The sequence below is a fragment of the Ornithorhynchus anatinus genome, chromosome 2, assembly GCF_004115215.2.
Source record: "Ornithorhynchus anatinus isolate Pmale09 chromosome 2, mOrnAna1.pri.v4, whole genome shotgun sequence".
Classification (NCBI taxonomy): Eukaryota; Metazoa; Chordata; class Mammalia; order Monotremata; family Ornithorhynchidae; genus Ornithorhynchus; species Ornithorhynchus anatinus.
In genome coordinates this window covers 19582233-19602831 of record NC_041729.1, presented here as the reverse complement: position 1 = coordinate 19602831, position 20599 = coordinate 19582233, and the positions used below count along the sequence as shown (strand labels likewise).

The 20599-nt window shown below is 43.6% G+C and overlaps 1 protein-coding gene across 3 annotated transcripts in view; it reads right to left on the bottom strand.

Annotated features, from left to right (window-relative positions):
- CUX2 (cut like homeobox 2) overlaps positions 1–20599 on the bottom strand; it is a 366558-nt gene that overhangs the window by 177040 nt on the left and 168919 nt on the right. Inside the window, exon 1 of one of the 3 annotated variants that reach the window (XM_029057644.2) lies at positions 9409–9577. The exons of the other annotated variants lie outside the window; for them this stretch is intronic. The gene's annotated coding sequence lies outside the window, so the exon portion shown is untranslated. Of the gene's footprint in view, positions 1–9408; positions 9578–20599 lie in introns of those variants that run through there. 3 annotated transcript variants of the gene reach the window in all.

Sequence of the window (20599 nt, the reverse complement as noted above, 5' to 3'; positions counted from 1 at the left end):
AGAAAAACAAGGCTTTTCTCCCCTCCCCCTTTAAGAGAAAGGGGGGCCTCCTGTGTGCTTCCTCCTTGATTCCTCCCTCAGCTCGCAGGACGAAGATAGGTCGGACTGGAGAACAGAGGGGCACCTCTTAATCACCACGGGGCCTTTGAGGGTTTGGACTCCTGAAGTTCAGATTATGGGGCCAATGATGGTCCAAGATCACCTTGCCTAGCTGAGCAGCTGCCTGAAATTCCTGCTAAGGATCATGGTCAGGTCCATATTAATAAGTGGATAGGTCCATGGATCTCAATGCGGCTGCCCTTGAAGAGGACCCCATCCCTTCTTCTCCCTCCCCTCTGCTCACCTTCTATCACTGCTTCTATCTTTCTGCTTTAAGCCTTAAAGAAGGGCAAAGGGAGGCTACTAGGTTTTACAGCACATAGCACAGAGGGACAACTCCCTCACAGGAGTGCCCAAAGGGGGCAAAGGAGGAAGAAGATTGTGAACAGGTTAGTGAGGGGGTGAACAAAGCATTTGGGGAGGGCGGAGAGGGGCTCAGAATGCTGTGAGATGGGGGCTGGATCCAAAGAAGAGAGTTTGGAAGGGTGGGTGGGGAGCAGATCATTCTGGAGGTGGTGAGAGAAGAAGAGGGTGAGGCAGCAGAGGAGAGGAGAGTTTGCTTGGAAGAAGGAAGAAAAAAAGCCAGGGCCAGAGGGACTGATCCAGGGAGATTAATCAATCAACCAATGGCACTTACTGAGTGCTTACTGTGTGTAGAACACCGTACTAAGCACTAGGGAGCTTGCAGTCTAGAGAATGAAAGAGGAATCTAAGAAGCGAGGGAATGATGTGGAGATGTGAGGCTATGATGGGTAATGATGCCATCTTTCTTTTCTGACTGCCTCCCTACCCCTGTCACTTCCCCACTGGCCGCCTCTTCCTGGTATTTCCGTTTGTTTGGTTTTAAATGGTATTTGTTAGGTACATATCATATGCCAGGCACTTCATTAAGTGCTAGATATACGATAATCAGGTGCAGACAGTCTGTGTCCCACAGAGGGCTCACAGTCTTAATCCCCATTTCACAGATGAGTTAAGTGAGGTACAGAGAAGTTAAGTGATTTGCTCAAGGTCACATAGCATACAAGTGGAGGAGCCAGGATTAGAACCTGCTAGAGAAGCAGCGTGGTTCAGGGGAAAGAGCACTGGCTTGGGAGTCAGAGGTCATGGGTTCGAATACCAGCTCTGCCACTTGTCAGCTGTGTGACTGTGGGCAAGTCACTTAACTTCTCTGGGCCTCAGTTACTTCATCTGTAAAATGGGGATTAAGACTGTGAGCCTCACGTAGGACAACCTGATTACCCTGCATCTACCCCAGCACTTAGAACAGTGCTCTGCACATAGTAAGTGCTTAACAAATACCAACTAAAAAAACAAAAAAAAAAACCCCAAGTCCTCTGACTCCAAGGACCGTGCTCTTTCCACTAGGTCACCCTGCTGATGTTTGATTCCTCCACTTTCCATAGCTATTTCATCCACAACCTTCTCCCTTCCTTTACTTCTTTCCATTTGCCTCCCCATGGGCACTATGGGTAGGCACGGTGTGAGACACCAGGTAGGGTGTCAAGGGGAATAGAAAGGGACCTCCCTCCACCCTCAATGGTGAAAATCTCCAGGTGAGGAGAACACTTGCTCCATTTCCCATCCTTGAGTGACAGCATACCTGAGAGGGAGGTGCTTCTAAGAGACATTTGAATTCAGCCAAGTGGTTTCTTGACTGCACCCCTTTGAAAAAGACTGAGTTGGAGGGATTTGCTCCATGCAATCTAGAGGTGAAGACAACTAGGTGTTCTTACGGAAGGATACAGGCTAGCCTGGGGTTGTAAGAATATCAGTCAAATATGAGGAAATATGACAACTTGGAATGGGTGACCAAGGCAGGAGATGGGAATCTCATTCCCTATGAGATTTAAGAATACAAGCTACACCAAAATTTCAGGATGGAATTAGTGTGTGTGTGTGTGTGTGTGTGTGTGTGTGTCGAGGAAAGGGTAGAGGAGGGAGAGGAACCAGATGTCCTCTTGAATAACTACTTATTTTCACATTTAACCAATACTGCACCCACTCAAAACCAGGGTGGGTTTTGAGAAGCAGTGTGTCCTAGTAGACAGAGCACGGGCCTGGGAGTCAGAAAGACCTGGTTTCTAATCCCGGCTTCACCACTTGTCTGCTGTGTCTCTGCCTCAGTTACCATATCTGCAAAATGGGGGATTAATATTGTGAGACTCATGTGGGAGTTGGACTGTGTCCAACCTGATAAGCTTGTATCTCCCCTAGTGCTTAGTACAGTGGCTGGAACATAACTAAGTGATGAACAAATACTATTAAAAAAATAAAATAAAAATCTGCCATGAAGGAAATTGTCCCTGTTCAAATGAAACTGATGACTTTGAAAATACTCCCTTCTCTGAGCTCGGCTCTAGCCTACATAATGTTTGAGGACAGTTTGAAACCTGGGACAAAGACAAAGTCCAACATCCGCTAAGTGGAGGAGATGTTTTTGCCCACTGAAATATGAAATACATGCTAATCAAGTGTCTTTTTTATTTTGCTCCAAATTCAAGACCTTGGAGATAAAAATTGCCTTTGGGAAGGTTCATTAGTTCTTGATAACTTTGCATCTACTCCAGTGCTTAGTACAGTGCTTGGCACATAGAAAGCACTTAAACAACACATTATAATCACTATTAAGTTTTAGAGATGTCAGCCACTGTATCTGAACTAAAGAGTTTTCATTAAATAATAGAACCACCGAAATAAATCTCCGCAATTAGAGTGGGGGGTTTCAGCCTAAACCCCTTAGACTTTCTTCTCTCCTCCACCCCAGGTTTGCCTTGTGAGCTTGGGCAGGGCATGCCACCTTTCTATGTCTCAGTTACTTCACTTGATGCCAGGAAAGAGCAACTTCTCCCTTCAATCCACCTGACAGGGCTATTATAAGGAAGAGGGAGATCACTCCTGTAGAGGATTTGGGTCATTAAACAGAAACCCTCATACAAATCTACGGTTTTATTATTATCAGGAAAACACTCACTGTGGACTGCTGCATCCATTCTGATGTTGTGGTATATAACATTTTTAACACGCCTGCGTACCTGAAGCCACATTTCCAGTCATTCGGGTATACAACGTGCATTTTAATAATTGTCCTAATACATACTGCATGAACTCAAGGTCTATTAAGAACTAATGAGTAAATAATATTCTGTTCTAAATCCAAAAGAGCTATTAGGTACCAGAGGGGAAGTAATGAGAGTTTTAAGACCCCTTTAATCACATATTAACATGAGGATAAGCTGTAAGCGGCTCCCATGTGCCCGACAGTCACACGACTCGAGATTTTTTTCCCCCTTTTTAAAGAAACATCCATTCGTGTAGAGTTTGGTTAACACCCAGAGTTGAGTGGGGAGGGGAGCGGGGGGGAACCTTTAGGAGTCGGGATGTAAAAAAAATACCAGCCCAGACTGTGTCTTTTGACTGCATAGGTAAAGTGGGACTCTTATTTCACTCTCTCTTGCAGTATTTTATCATAGTGGGAGTTGAGGAGAGAGGTGTCAGCTCAGATGTTTAGCTTCACCTCCGAGAAGTATTAACAAGAGATTCTGGTAAAGAATGCTCTTTTCCCAATGTCATTTTCCCTTTGAGCCTGGTTGCAAATGGTTGTGGAAAAGTACAGAAAAACAGCCACAAATGTCTCTGGGAGATCCATCATGTCCGATTAGCAACTTAGTTTCTTATTAGCAATTTTCCATCGCATCACATTAATATTTGTTTTTGTTAATACAATGCAAAAGTCTTATCGTATTAGCAACTTTCTCATCACATTAGCGGAAACAAATACTAACACAATACTGTACTAATATGACATGATCTGATGGAAAATTGCTAATATGATCGGACTCTCCTACCAGTACAGGAATGATAGTTCCACTTTGCAGTTCACTTTGAGCAATATTAGTGAATAAAAGTGATCATCAGGAGTCAGCCTGAAATTATGGGTTTCTCAGTCGAGCAAAGGTCTGCCAAGTACTCTCTCTGGATTTCCTTTGGAGTTTTGGTGTGGAGATATTTGGAACTTTAATTCCTGAAAGCAGTTAGACACTCTTCAAGCTGATCCTCCAGAGGTTACTCAGTCCAGCTCCTGCCTCAAAGCAGAACTACGCTTAAACCATCCCACACTGATCTCTTAAGATCTTCAGAGGAGGAGATTCAATATCTTCCTATGATCACCTAGTCCAGTGAATAACCACCCTTACTGCCAGAAAACTCCTTTTATTTTTCCTATATTCCCTAGGTTACATTTTAGACCCTTATCCTTTCTATGTACCCTCATTAGCAATGGAGAACCATCATTTTTGAAGACCATTATTAAATTCCTTGATCCTTACCTTTATCTTTACCAGGTTAAGAACCTCCAAATCCTCTCTTATTCTCCCACCCATTTATAATATATGTAGTTCATTCATTCATTCATTCAGTAGTATTTATTGAGCACTTACTATGTGCAGAGCACTGTACTAAGCGCTTGGGATGAACAAGTCGGCAACAGATAGAGACAGTCCCTGCCGTTTGACGGGCTTACAGTCTAATCGGGGGAGACGGACAGACAAGAACAATGGCACTAAACAGCGTCAAGGGGAAGAACATCTCGTAAAAACAATGGCAACTAAATAGAATCAAGGCAATGTACAATTCATTAACAAAATAAATAGGGTAACGAAAATATATACAGTTGAGCGGACGAGTACGGTGCTGTGGGGATGGGAAGGGAGAGGTGGAGGAGCAGAGGGAAAAGGGGAAAATGAGGCTTTAGCTGCGGAGAGGTAAAGGGGGGATGGCAGTGGGAGTAGAGGGGGAAGAGGAGCTCAGTCTGGGAACGCCTCTTGGAGGAGGTGATTTTTAAGTAAGGTTTTGAAGAGGGAAAGAGAATCAGTTTGGCGGAGGTGAGGAGGGAGGGCGTTCCAGGACCGCGGGAGGACGTGACCCAGGGGTCGACGGCGGGATAGGCGAGACCGAGGGACGGTGAGGAGGTGGGCGGCAGAGGAGCGGAGCGTGCGGGGTGGGTGGTAGAAAGAGAGAAGGGAGGAGAGGTAGGAAGGGGCAAGGTGATGGAGAGCCTTGAAGCCTAGAGTGAGGAGTTTTTGTTTGGAGCGGAGGTCGATAGGCAACCACTGGAGTTGTTTAAGAAGGGGAGTGACATGCCCAGATCGTTTCTGCAGGAAGATGAGCCGGGCAGCGGAGTGAAGAAGAGACCGGAGCGGGGCGAGAGAGGAGGAAGGGAGGTCAGAGAGAAGGCTGACACAGTAGTCTAGCCGGGATATAACGAGATGTAGTGCTTTAAGAGAAGCAATGTGCCCTAGTGGATAGAGCATGGGCTGGGAGTCAGAAGGACCTGGGTTCTAGTCCTGGCTCTTCCACTTGTCTGCTGTGTGACCTTGGGCTAGTCACTTAACTTCTCTGTGCCTCAGTTACCTGTTCTGTAAAATGGGGATTGACTATGAGCTCCATGTGGGACATGGACTCTGTCTAACGTAATTAGCTTGTATCTACCCTAAAACTTAGTATAGTGCCTGGCACTTAAATACCATTTTAAAAAAGAAGCAATGTGGCCTAGTGGATACAGCATGGGTCTGGGAGTGAAAAGGATCCAATTCTAATCCCAGCTCCATCACTTGTCTGCTGTGGGACCTTGAGCAAGTCACTTTTTTGTGCCTCAATTACCTCATCTATAAATGGGAATTAATGGCGATTAGTGTCCAAGTAAGACATGGACTATACCCAACCTAATTAGCTTGTATCTACCCCAGTGCCTGGCACATAGTATACACTTATCAAATACCATTTTTACAAAAGTCTTCTTCAACCTTTTCCAGAGGAAAGCCAGGAGTAGAGCTAGTATTATAGAAAAGGTCTATTAGCACTGAAAATCCAATCGGGATTTAGCTACTGGACCCTCAATGAAAAAACCCAATAATTTACACAACAGATATGAAAGCCACTTTAAACAATGGTATACAAAGGTGGATGAGGGCACAGCAGCTTCCTGCTGTTAAGGACGGTACACAGACATTTTATTCTTGGGCCACAGACCACAGCTTTATCCCAGTCAGTTGTTTCACAATTCATGCTGCTTGTTACCAAGAAACACACAAAAGACAGGGGATGTCATCAGTACTATTATAAAAGCAATGCAAGTGCAGTTCCTACTTACTCTAGGCTTCCCTAAATAAAGACCTTGGGCCAGAAAGTGGCCCAGGAAATTAGTCATCTTACTGCTGAAGAGGCAATACCATCCTTTGGTACTTATAAATGCACTTCTTCATTCCCGATGGGAGTGGGCTAGAAAAGATGCCCTAAAATTACCTCCTGTACCCATACCTAACCAGGATCACCTGACTATTCATTCTTTCATTCATTCAATCTTATTTATTGAGCACTTATTGTGTACACAGTACTGTACTAAGAGCTTGGGAGAGTACACTATAACGATGCACCGACTCTTTCCCTGTCCATAACAAGCTTACAGTGACTGGTGGGTTTTATTCTCCTGGTATAAAAGCTTACCTCCCGCCCATCCCCCTCCCACACACATGAAAATCACATAGAACAAAGAAAACACCTGAGTTGTTAGAATGTTGGGACACTATAAAATTATTAGGGGGTGGTCACTTGCAAAGAAGAAAGGTACTTGTCAGCCCCATTTCTAGTTCATAAGCAACAATGGGAAGCAGTGTGGCCTAGTGGAAAGAGGATGGGCCTGGAATTCTGAGGACCTGAGTCGTAATTCCAGCTCCGTTACTTGTCTTCTGTGGAAACTTGGGCAAGTCACTTAACATTTCTGTGTCTCAGTTACCTCATCTGGAAAATGGGGATTAAGTCTGTGAGCTCCATGTGGGATATGGACTGTGTCCAACCTGATTATCTTGTATCTACTCCAGTGCTTACTATAGTGCCTAGCACACAGTAAGCATGAAACAAATACCAGGCTTAGTAAGATCATACGTTTTGAAGAAGGTTATCTCAACCCGACAGGTAGTGACGGATACCCCTTCTTCTGTAATCACTGCTATGTATTGTGCAGGTAATAAGTAATTGGAATACATCTATCCACGCTCTTGTCCAAGAGTATATTTTATATATCTATTATTTATACATTCATTTGTACATTTCTATTCACTTGGGTCTATACCTTTTAGGCATGCACACTCATATTTTTATGCTCTGCTGCTTCCATTATTTGTAATGTATTTTAATGTCTGTCTTCCCCACTACATGGTAAGCTCCTTGAGAGCAGGGACATATCTACCAACTCTATTATATTTACGCTCCCAAGTGTTTAGTATAGTGCTTTGCACACAATAAGCAGCCAAATTCCACTAATTGATTACATCCAATTGTTTATTAGGGTCTTTCCTCCAGATGTTTTGTACTGCTTCCTGCTTTACACTTCTTCTTTCCTGCCTTTCATTACCTGTAAATAATCTTTGCCTGCCTCTTCACAAAACTGCAAGCTCCTTGAGGGCAGGGAACTTGTGTCTTGCTACTGTGAAGCTCTTACCACTTTGTAATATTAATAATTATGGTATTTAAGTGCTTACTATGTGCCAGGAACTGTACTAAGCACTGGGGTGGATACAAGCAAATCAGGTTGGACACAGTCCCTGTCCCGCAGAAAGCTCACAGACTTAATGAAGTGTAAACACTCAATAAATGTCATTTATTGATTGGACATTGGTACATGATATACTGGAAACCAAGCACTAGATCTCTGCTCTCAGGGGTCTTACACTAAAAGGTCTGCACAGGTCTTCTGGTTTCAAAGATTATTTTCAGGTGTTCAAATTACAGACTCCTCTAGACTGCAGGCTCCTTGTGGGCAGAGAACATGTCTACCAACTCCATTGTATTGAGGGTTAGTACAAAGTTCTGCATACAATAAGCGCTCAATAAATAGGATTGATTGAATCGTACAATTGCTGGCTTTGGGTCTTCCAAATTTGCTGGAACACAAGTGACTAACTGATGACCTATTCCTACCTCTGAAACTAAAGCACTTTGCTACCATCACCATATATGTGTCTGTAATTCTGAATCGACACAACATAATAGGGAGTTTATACAAAGATCTGAAGGGATTCAGTGGTGGAACCATCACCTGACAAGTTAGTAATCCTGACATATGTTAATGCTTGGTTGTAAGTAGCATGCCAAAGTCTTTAAGAGTCATTAATCAATAGAATTTACTGAGTGATTACTGTCTACCAACCACTGTACTAAGCGCGTGAGCTGGTACACTACAACATAGAGTTGGTAGGCACAATTCCTGCCCTCAAGGAGTTGACAGTGTATAGAATACAGAGCGTGCCAAACACTCAATAATGACAGCATGGGCTAGTGGGTAGGGACATGGCTTTGTGGAAAAAGTAAAGGGCTGGGAGTTGGAGGGCCTAAATTCTAATCCCAGTGCTGACTCTGGTCTGCTGTGTGACCCTGAGGAAGTCATTTAACTTCTTTGTTCCTCAGTTTCCACATTCATAAAATGGGGATTAATTGCCTGTTCTCCCTCCCTCTTAGACTGCGAGCACCATGTGGCACAGAGACTACGTGACCCGATTATCTTGTATCCAACTCAGAGTTTAGGATGGTGGTTGGCAAATAGTAAAGACTCAATACCACAATTATTCCTGGGCAAGGAAGGAGGAAGAAGAAAGAGGGGATATGTTCTTAAATAATGTTGGTATTTTTTAAGCGCTTACTATGTGCCAAGCACTGTTCTAAGTGCTGGGGTAGATACAGGGTAATCAAGTTGTCCCACGTGAGGCTCACAGTCTTAATCCCCATTTTACAGATGAGATAACTGAGGCACTGAGAAGTTAAGTGACTATTTAGCAGCACTAACAAAATGTTCATCATAAAATAGCTTTGTTGGGTGGGACAGACTTAAAGAATAGATAATATAGACAACCCACAAAACTACTTTAAGGGAAAGCTGAAATGGAATGGCAGAGGAAATGCTTTAGTACAGAGAAGCACAAACAGACAATGAAGCACAGGTACTAAAAACCTCCAATGAACCAACCTGGCATTTTGCAATTAATAAAGGATGGGCTCGCTCTTTGTTAGACTCCTAGAGGCTTATGAGATAAAAAGAGAGCCACACAAAGCATAAGATCATGCAAATAGAAAACAAGTCCCTAAAATAGGGCAATTTTGGTGTAGGAGGCTCAGGCCTTTTCAGACAAAACTAAGCACATTTGTTAATTAACAGTTGGTAGTGTAATCTTCAAAAACTTACAACTATTATAAATATGTATATATATAAAATTCACCTCAAGGTCTTCATATTCCCACAGAACTCCAGTGGCTCACCTGAGGAAACTGGATTCCAATTACTCCTTAAAAACAAGTTTACCGCTCCCCTAGCAATTTTTTGCCCCACATCAGAAAAACAGAAAGGGGTCATCCTTGAGTAGCTTGGTCTGCTGTACCAAAACTGAAGGCCTCAGAAAACAGGACCCCTGAAATTATGGTTAAACATGAGAGTGGCTGTCAGTCATCATTTAATTGTCCCAGCAAGTATTCCCCTAGCTTACCACAAAAGCCCAGGGAAGGGGGGTTTCTGCAGACTAGTTTTAAAAAAGTGCCTCTCCGGGCAGCTGCAATAAACTGAGAAGTGATTGGGTCTGCCCACCTCCCTCTAAATGGATCTAAAGGCTACAGCTGAGATCTCTAAAAGGGCCAGGATTGGGGAGTTGAACTAGCTGCTTGTCTGTGTGATTCCCTGTTGTGAGGAGAGAGTGCAGTTCTCTCTTAAGAACTTCAACATGGTACTTCTTGAAGCATTCACCAGGAATCAGGATGAAAGGGAAGGGCTTGTTCTACCCCTCAGAGGCAGTCAAGTTTTCAATTTCCATAACTTTATTGGTATGACAATGTAGTTCAGCATTGCCAAAGTTAATTCATCAAGTATCTGTGGATGCAGCAGAGCCAGTGGATTTTGAAGAGCGAGCAAAACATAGAATTATTTTGCTGATGTGGCCAAAGAGGCTAAAGCCCTGAATGACACATTCCATTAAAAGCCTGAAAAACTCAACATATCAAAAGTTGGGTTTTTCCAAGGTCAAACAGAAAAATAAGACTGGTGCCCTCACTGCAAAGAACTCTGTAAAGGTTCGGGGCTGCAAGGCCACTCCTCCTAGAGCTCAGCTCAAAAACTTGTACTAAGGCCATGAGGATCCATAGGGTTTAGTGATGACTTCAGTCTTCTTCTCCTATCCAACTACAACAGGCCTGTCACCTGAATCCAATCCAGGAAGGGGTGGAGTTAACAATAATTGCTCCACCTCTATTTGAATTTCCTACAAAAATCACTCCCTTCTGGGCAAGTCACTTTACTTCTTTGTGTCTTGACTTCTCCTTCCTCCTTAGACTGTGTAGCCTGTGTGTGTCAGAGATTGTATCCTACTGCTTAATGAATGTGCTTAATGAATACCACAGTTATTTTTTATGGTATTTGTTAAGTGTTTTCTATGTGTCAGGCACTGTACTAAGCACTGTGGTAGATATAAGCAAATCAGGTTGGACACACTCCATGACCTACATAGGACTCACAATTTTAATCCTCATTTTACAGATGAAGTAACTGAGGCACAGAGATGTCAACTGACTTGCCCAAGGTCAGCCAGAAGACAAGTGGTGGAGTCTAGATTAGAATCCAGGTCTTTCTGACTCCCAAGCCCTTGCTCTAACCACTAGACCAAGGTGCTTCTTATGCTTATGCTTCTTATTCTAATTCTGAATATTTTCACTCACCAGAATTAAACTGATGAGAAAAAGTGGGGAGGATGGGAAAAAAATGTATGATCAGAGACTTTCCATCCAGGTGCCTGGTGTCTAACTTGAGTTTTTTATTCCTTTTTTGGTTGCTTGAGCAATACCTTTCTCCACCTTCTAAAGTCTCAGAAACTCTGATATATAGCAATCCTCAGTCGAAATGGCTTTCCACTCTAGCTCCCCTGCGCTAGTGCAGTGAGCACTAATGAAAGGGCATTCAGACCCAAAGTGCTAAGCATCAGCCTTCCAAGGGAGCCCAAGGAAGTATAAAGGAAAAGGCAATTCCATATCTGGGTATGGTCAATCAATCAATGGAGTTTACTTAGTGCTGTGTGCAGAGCACTGTACTAAGCATTTGAGAGAGTACGATGGAAATAAAACATACAGTTCCTCTCCTTGCATTGCTTAAAATCTAATGATGTCAACAGGAAAACAAATGATTTACAATTATTTGGGAAAGAAGGTAAAAAAAAGACACAACTGATGCAGGTTCTGTCACTTGTCTACTGTGTGACCTTGGGCAAGTCACTTCATTTCTCTGTGCCTCAATTAGGTTATCTATAAAATGGGGATTCAATCCTACTCTCTTCTACTTAGTCCATGAGCCCCATGTGGGACAGGACTGTGTCCGATTATTTCATATCTATCTCAGCACTTAGAAGAGTGCTGGCACATTGTAAAAATTTAACAAATACCACAATCATCATCAGTCGCATGTATTGAGTGCTTACTTTGTGCAGAGCACTGGGCTAAACTCTTAGTAGAGTACAACAGAGTCGGTAGACATGTCTCCAGCATACGAGACTATGGTCTAAAGGGCATTAATATAAATTAAAAATTTATCAAATACAATTTGCAGACATGTACATAAGTGCTGTGGGGTCGAAGTGGGGTGAATACCGATAAGTGAATAGGAACACAGATTGCTATGAATTTTATTACTAAGCTTAGCTGGATGTATACTAGGGTTCAGTTGGTTGTATTTGGTAGCAGTTGCGATGACGTGACCTGGGCTGGTGGGATTGTCTCTATTTGTTGCCGAATCGTACTTTCCAAGGGCTTAGTACAGTGCTCTGCACACAGTAAGTGCTCAATAAATATGATTGAATGAATGAATGAATGAATTTCACTGGTAAAGATTCCTGGAAGAGGTGAGATTTCAGAAGGCTTTGAAACTGAAGGGAGATGTGGTCTAATGGATTTGAAGGGAAGGGAATCTAAAGCAGTGGGAAAGGCATAAGCAAAGGGGCAGCTGCAAAAGGAGAGGATTCACTTAGGAAAAGCCAAGATGGTAAGCTGGGAAGTAGAAGTTGAAAAGGACAGATGGGAGAGAGCTGATAGACAGCCTTAAAGCCTATGGCCTGGGGAAAGGCACATCCTGATTTTTTCAGAGAATCTTTCACCTTCTGAATTACTCCAAAATTAGACTGGCAAGAAGCAAGCAACACCATCAAAATATCAAGTGTCTCTCACCACTGTTGTGCCCACTGAAGGTGAGAAACCGCTACTCGGTGAGTCAGCAAGTTGCAAAATTAGAAATGGTGATCTCTGGGCTTATGCCCGCCTCTCTCTGCCAAGTTCACTGCTGCCAGATGTGGAGAAAAGATGAACCTTGTTCCTCAAAGTTGTCTAGTTCCACTTACTATGTCAGGCTAAAGTCTCTGGCCTGAGGTGTACAGCTGGAGTCGGGTAATGCCAATGTGGAGGCAGCAGCTCTAACAACTGGAGCAAGTCAGGAGGCCCAGTAGATTTTAAACTCCTTGAAGGCAGGGATCATGTCTACTAGCTCTGTGTATACTCTCCCAGTCATTTAGTACAGTGCTCTGCATAGAGAAAATACTTAATAAATGCCATTGGCTGTTTGACTGATTGATTGTTTGATTGATTTAGCAGTAGGCCCAGAATCACCACAGTCCTTTCACTCCCCCCGGGGTCAATCCCAGGCAAATTCCTGGCAATTAAAATAGCACCAAACTAGTAACTGTTAACTGGGGTTGGGAGGGACTAATTATCTCTCTTGTCAACACTGTCTGAACTGCAGCTTGTTCCTTAGACCACAGCACAGGGAGGGAAATAAGAAATTCAAGAAAGTTTTGAGACCCTGAGCATTCTACACCAGTGCTTCCACCCCCACAGAATACTTCAACCTCAACCTCAGGCTCTGAAGACTTTCAGAGATTAGAACAAATGGACAGAGACTCACACCTCTCTCTTCCCATGCCCTGTCTCAGAGGGTATTTTGCTGTCCAGAAGAGGCATATCACCAAGGTCAACTTTTTATATTCATTTCAATTAATCTAACAGCGGCCACTAGTTCATGAACTCTTCGAAGGCAGGGGCAACCACTAGTTGGTGAACTCTTTAAAGGCAGGGGCAACCACTGGTTCGTGAACTCTTCAAAGGCAGGGATTGTGCTTCCACCTTTGAATATGATCCCATGGATCTCATAGAATGCTATACCCATAGCAGTTGCTCATTACTGATATTAATGATGATGACCAGCATAAAATGCATAAAATGCCTTCCCAAGCAATCGCCAGGAATAACCCTCCCCTCCTTCCCCAGCACTTCTCTAAAATCTATCAATTAATTAATAATGGCATTTATTGAGTGTTTATTGTACGTAGAGCCCCGTACTAAGCACTTGGAGGACTACAAGAGTTGCAAGTCATGATTCCTGCTCTCGAGGATCTTACAGTCTAGTGGGATGGCATTTATGTAGTCCACGTAATGGGGATGAAGGGCTTTCTCCACAGAACAGAGTTAAACTCATCTTGCCTCTAGTAAGCCCAGATTCCTTGGAGATGATAATTAAGGTTAGGGCAGCTGAGGAGGTGATACATGCCTTCATTTACACAAAAGACTATCATGAAGGGGACACTACCCAATTGTTCTCCATCACCACAGAGGAAGAGGGTTTAGGGAATGGTGGTAAGGGTAAGGGGTGGAAAGAACAGGTAGCAAAGTAATGACTGGGGTTACTGTGCATGTTTGGCATGTCACTGAAGCAAAGACTCAAAGGGGAAAGGAAATTAAATTGAAGCAGGAGAGAGTTGGGCAAGATCAGGGGAATACTTTTTGAGAGGGTGATTAACCCCACAAGAGTTTACCAAGAGAAAGTGTGAAATCCCTATCGAAGATAGTATTTATTTTTATTATTAGCAATAAAAATAATAATAATAATTGTGGTATTTGTCAAGCACTTACTATGTGCCAAGCACTGTACTAAGTGCTGGAGTGGATCCAACCAAATTGGGTTGGACAAAGTCCCTGTGCCACATGGGGCTCACAGTCTCAATCCCCATTTTCCAGGTGAGGTAACTGAGGCAGAGAGAAGTAAAGTGACTTGCCCAAGTTCACACAGCAAGACAAGTGGCGGAGCCAGAATTAGAACCCGTGATCTTCTGACTTGCAGGCCATGCTCTATCCATTATGTCATACTGCTTCACTATACTAACAACAGGACTGAGGGTCAGTTTGCATATCAACCTACCTGGAGGCAGGGGGATGGACCAGATGCCCTCTTGGGGGTCTCATCCAGTTAAATTCTGTTTGTTGCTATTCTGACTGTGGCTGTGATAAAATGAAGAGGAGGAGTCATTTGCCATCCTCTCCCCAACTCAATGGACACCACAGTTCACCAACTAAACAAATGACTTTCAGGCATTCAAGTCTCAAGTCTTACTAGCTGAAAGGAGCCTGTCAGGAGCTCTACAGAACCACAGCAGAACTCCGGCACCACAACTTGTCATGTCTGATGGGGCAAGGGACTGGGAAAGAGGAATGGGGTCACTCTTCAATTTGCTCTGCATCAGTGGGCAAGGAATTTCCATTTCTCTTCAGAGGGCTGATGTTACTGAATTCCCTCTGCATTTCCCAGAAAAGTCTCCACCTCCCCACAGTTCTGGTCACTGCTTCTTCCATGTGCTTTTGCACCTAGCCAAAACTGGCTTGAATGTGATAGGAATTCCTCCAAGACCTTGGATGTGGTTGAGATAATGCCCTATGTAGGACAGACCCGACCCAGGGGTTCCATGAGCCTTGGGAGACTAGATCAGGCCAGCATTAAGTGAAACACAATTGGAATGTATTGTTAACAATTGAAAATTGTGTAGTGATACAATTGAAAATTGTGGTAATTGTTAAGCACTTACTATGTGCCAAGCACTGTCCCAAGTGCTAGTGTAGATATAAGATAATCAGGTGCCACAGTCTCAGAGTCCAAGTAGGAGGGAGAACAGGCATTGAATCCCCATTTTGCAAATGAAGGAACTGAGCCACAGAGAAGTCAAGTGACTTGCCTAAAGTCACACAGCAAACAAGAAACAAAACTGGAATGAGAAACCAGGTCCCCTGACAGAAGCACAATAATATGTGCTTACTATGTACCAAGCATTGTACTAAGCATGGGAATAGATACAAGATAATCTGGTCTGACCCAGTGCCGCTCCCATAAAGGGCTCCCAGTGCAAGTAGGAGGGAGAATAAGTATTGAAACCCCATTTTACAGATGAGGAAACTGAGGCACAGGGAAGTTAAGTGACTTGCCTAAGGTGACACAGTTGACAGGTAACAGAACTGGAATGAGAACCCAGGTCCCCTGACTCCCAGGCCTGTGTTCACTCCACTAGGCCATGCTGCTCCTGCAATCTCCTCCAAATTTTCATTTTGGGGATTCTAGGCCAGGACAGAAGTTGGGTGGAAGGAGCGGGCAGCAAAGTGGGAGTGGTTTACTGTAAATACTTGGAATGCCACAGAAGCAAAGACCCCCAGAAACTTGAGAGAACTTGCATATGCATGGTAGCACTTTCTAATAATAATAACGTTGGTATTTGTTAAGTGCTTACTATGTGCGGAGCATTTTCTAAGTGCTGGGGTAGATACAGGGTAATCAGGTTGTCCCACATGAGGCTCACAGTCTTAATCCCCATTTTATAGATGAGGCAACTGAGGTACAGAGAAGTTAAGTGACTTGCCCTAAGTCACACAGGTGACAAGTGGCAGAGCCAGGAGTTGAGCCCATGACCTCTGACTCCCAAGCCTATGCTCTTTCCACTGAGTGACACTAGCAATGAGCATGGAGCCACTTGGGATTTGTCTTGGGTTCACTCTGTTCCTGTGCAACTTATGGACACTAGGGCAAGACTCAAATCCAGGCTAGGCAATGGCTTGGCTGTTGGACTGGCCCCTGGATGACCAGCCTATCAGGTTTGCCCACTATCTAGAAATATCTCCAACTTGGGGTGCCACAGTTACTGCCAATAGGACTGGAGTCAGGAACAGAGACCATCAACCATTATTAAATTCACAAACAGGCTGTAAAAATAAGCTAAAATTGGCTATTTGCCTTAAGCCCATGAAAATATTTAGAAATCCATAAATACTGAGATGGCTGTGGGCATCACTGTGCCACTGCTCCAGTTCCTTCAGTGGCAGCTGCAGTGGGCCCAGCTGTGGGAATTTAAGTCCCTGCGGGGCTCCAGTTAGTGGGGAGAAAGAGCAGGACCATGAGTGTAGGACTCCTAATTGGGTGGGCGCGGAAGGACAGATGGGAGGAAAAGCTAGATAGAAAACTTTGCAGCCCCAAGTACGGAATGAGAAGGGCCATGGGAGGAACATGGTATGATCAGCAAAGGCATTTCCCAGGAATACTAATTCTATACCTTACTGTCCGACTATCTCTCCACTGGCTAACCTGCAATCACCACTCAAATTCTGAACCATGGTCTATGGGCTGTGCACCTGGGATAAAGGAAAAAAGTGGGAGGGACAGTGTCATATGAACTCGGTCTTCCCCATCTGAGTCCCTCTCATTGTCCCCGGATACACATCCCAGAGGACTTCCTGCCTAGATCGAAAAGAAGCGTGGCTTAGTGGATAAAGCACTGACCTAGGAGTCAGAAGGACCTGGGTTCTAATCCCAGCTCCACCACTTGTCTTCTGGGTGACCTTAGCAATTCTCTTCACGTCCCTGGGCCTCAGTTACCTCATCTGTAAAATGGGGATTAAAAGTATGAGCTCAATGTGGGACAGGGACTGTCCAATCTGAACTGTGTCCAACCAAGAATAGTGCTTGGCATAAAATAAGCACTTAACAAGTACCATAATAATTATTATTATTATCCTTCTGATAAATTCTTCTTCCTGGTGCCCCCACCGGCAGAACTAGTCAGCAGCCTTCGGCACAGTGAATCAGCAGCAATAGAGCCCACGGCCAGGCCCGGGACACGGACTATGAGCTGGACTCGCCCAGCAGAGGCCGTATCCGCGCCATCGAGAATCAACACGCTCACCTCCGATAGGATGAATGCCATCATAGGCGTGGTGCCCTGCCCCCCCATCCTTCTCCCACCCCCCTTTATGCCTAGGACAGGGGCAACATGCACTTTAAAGAATAATAATAATAATAATAATATTTGTTAAGCACTTACTATGTGCCAAGCACTGTTCTAAGCATTGGGGTAGATACAAGGTAATCGGGTTGCCCCACATGGGCCTCAGTCTTAATCCCCATTTTACAGTGAGGTAACTGAGACATAGAGAAGTTAAATGACTTGCCCAAGTCACACATCTGACAAGTGGAGGATCCGGGATTAGAACCCATGACATCTGACTCCCAAGCCCGTGCTCTTTCCACTAAGACATGCCGCTTCTTTCACATGCAAACTGATCTCAGAACTCTGTTTAAAACATAAGAAAGTAACTTTCTCTTTTCCTCCTTCTGGGTAGGGATTATTTCACAAGCGATGGCGATAAACTGTTCACTCCAGTCATGATCCTTCCATTAGGCCTGTTAAAGGGCTTGTTGTAAATATAAGCTCGTTGTGGGCAGGGAATGAGTCCATTTATTGTTATACTGTAGTTCCCAAGCCTTTAATACAGAGCAGTGCACAAAGTAAGCACTCAATAAATACGACTGACTGACTGTTAATCACACAGCTTTCTTATTACTTCAAGATTCCCACAGCTTCCAGATAAAGAGTGGGAGCAATGCAGAATAAATCCTAGTACTTCACCTTCTGACAAAGTGAACTGAGAAAGGACTAAGTGAGTGAACAACCAACCCCTAGAGAACTGGGTACAAAAATCAGAATGAAGTCAAAGAAAATGGCCCTGCACATAGAGGGACTGAAAATTTAAATTACTCCAGCTTCTTAAAAAAAAGTTGACCTCTTTCAGGTGGATTTAAAATCAGACATCTCCCATCACAATGTCGCTTTCTTAACACCAGTTAAAGAAAAAAGTATACATTTATTTTATTCAGGCAAATACTTTAATCATGTACACACAACACCTCTGAACTCTAGTTGTTCTCTTGTTGCCCTGTCAACCTTCTGAGTGACAGAATCATCCAAACGTGCGACAAAGCTAAAGTTGTGTGACAACACTGCCAAAATCCATGTGAACCAAATCCAAGTGCAACAGGAACGTAACGCTACATGCATCATAATATGGATCCAAACCTCCACCCCACCAAGGGAGCTGGGAAAGTTGTGTGCGGAGGGAAAGTAACTTATTAAGCATCTTTCTTATTCTCTAACTGGGTTCTCTTTGGTTCTTCCACCAGCATGTAGGTGAGGGTCTCAGGACCAGTGATGAGGGTCTCAGGACTTTTTTTAAATGGTATTTGTTAAGCACTTACTTTATATCAAGTGCTGGGGATAGCTACAAATCAATCAGGTCGGATACAGATCCTGCCACACATGGGGTTCACAGTCTAAGTAGGAGGGAGATCAGGTACTGAATGCCCATTTTACAGTTGGGGAAACTGAGGCACAAAGAAGTTAAGTGACTTGCCCAAGGTCAGACAACAGACAAATGGCAGAGCCAGGATTAGAATCCAGGCCCTTCTAACACTCAAGCCTGTGCTATATCTACTAGGTCACTTCACTTGTCTTCCTTCTCCCCTCCCTTCCTCCCACCCCACATGCTATTACAGTAGTCATCCCCATAGGAAGGCTCTCCCACTAAGGGCTCCAGGCTCAGGCTGAGGATGTCTTGGTTTGCTGCTGCAAGGACACTGAGGTGACTCAGGGACCTCCAATTCTTTCAATCAATCAATGACATTTACTGCACGCCTACTGAGATCTAGGTACTGTACTAAATGCTTGGAAGAATTTGACAGTAGCAAGAACCATGTTATTTGCCCTCAAAGCTTGCAAACCAATGGGGAAGATTGAAAAGAATGAATCACAGAAAATGAAAGCCAGAGGAATAAATATAAACAAGAAGCACTACAAACATATCAGGGTGAAGCTGCTACAAAAATACATGAGTTTATAGATAAACAATATATAAATAAATAAAAATTACACATTTGTACAAGGGCTGGGGATAACATTAAAGTTGGGTTAAAGTGCCAAAGCTGGGTTTTGGTCTGATTAATCAATAAATCAATCACATTTACTGGGTGCTCACAATGTGCATAGCACTGTACTAAGTGCTTAGAAAAGTTCAATATAACAGAATTGGTAGAGGGGATTCTTGCCCACAATGGGCTTACAGATAAGAGGGAACCAGTACTTTACATTTTCACTTTTACCCTCAGCCACAAAGATCACATGGATCTCTCCAGTTCTCTGAGGACTAGTAATAATAACAACAATAATAATGGTATTTGTTAAGTGCTTACTTTGTGCCAGGCACTGTTCTAAGCACTGGGTTAGTTACAAGATAATTGGGTTGGACACAATCCCCCACATGGGGCTCACAGTCTTAATCCCCATTTTCCAGATGAGAGAGCTGAGGCACAGAGAAGTTAAATGACTTCCCCAAGGTCATACAACAGACAGGAAGAGTAGTACTAGTATATATTGAGCTCCCACTTGGTATAACACACTATAGTAAGGGTTAGGGACATAAAAAATCCCCAAAAGGAATGAACCACCAAGAGCTTACACTCCAACATGGGAGACAAACATAAAAACATTTACAAATAGAGTAGTCAAGATAAATAATAAAATGTACAATCCAATAAACATATGTGTAAAAGTGCAGAGGATAGTTATGGGTTTGTAAGTTCTAGAAATGGATGATGGGCTTATACAATTTAGAATGTTGGAAACTCACCAGGAAAACCTTCTAGAGGAGGTGGGATTTTTGGAGTGCTTTGAAAGTGGGCTTGCCCTGGGGTCTGTGGTTTTGGGAGGAAAGTTCTCAGCCTCACAGCACTTATGTGTATATCTGCAATTCTAGTCTTCCCCTCTAGACTTTAAGCTCACTGTGGGCAGGGAATGTTTCTGTTATATTATTATACTGTCCTCTCCAAATAGAGCTTCTGGGGGTTGGATCTGCAAAAATTACTTATACAAATTATACCATCCTACAAACATCATTTCCCAGCCTTTCCTCTTCTAGGGAAGGTCTCTATTTCCATCTAGGACACCTATTTCCATGGTTGAATCAGATACTTTAGTTAATTTAATTATATTTATGGTATTTAAGTGCTTACTATATGCCAGGCACTGTACTAAGCACTGAGATAGATACAAGCTAATCAGGTTGGACACACTCCATATCCCACATGGGGCTCACAGTCTTAATTCCCATTTTACAGGTGAGTTAACTGAGGCACAGAGAAGTTAAGTGGCTTGCACAAGGTCACAGAGCAGGCAGGCGGTGGAGTTCGGATTAGAACCCAGGTCCCTCTGACTCCTAGGCCTGTGCTCTATCCCCTAGGCCATGCTATACCAGGGCCCAGGATGCTTGTGGGAAAAAAAGTCATGAT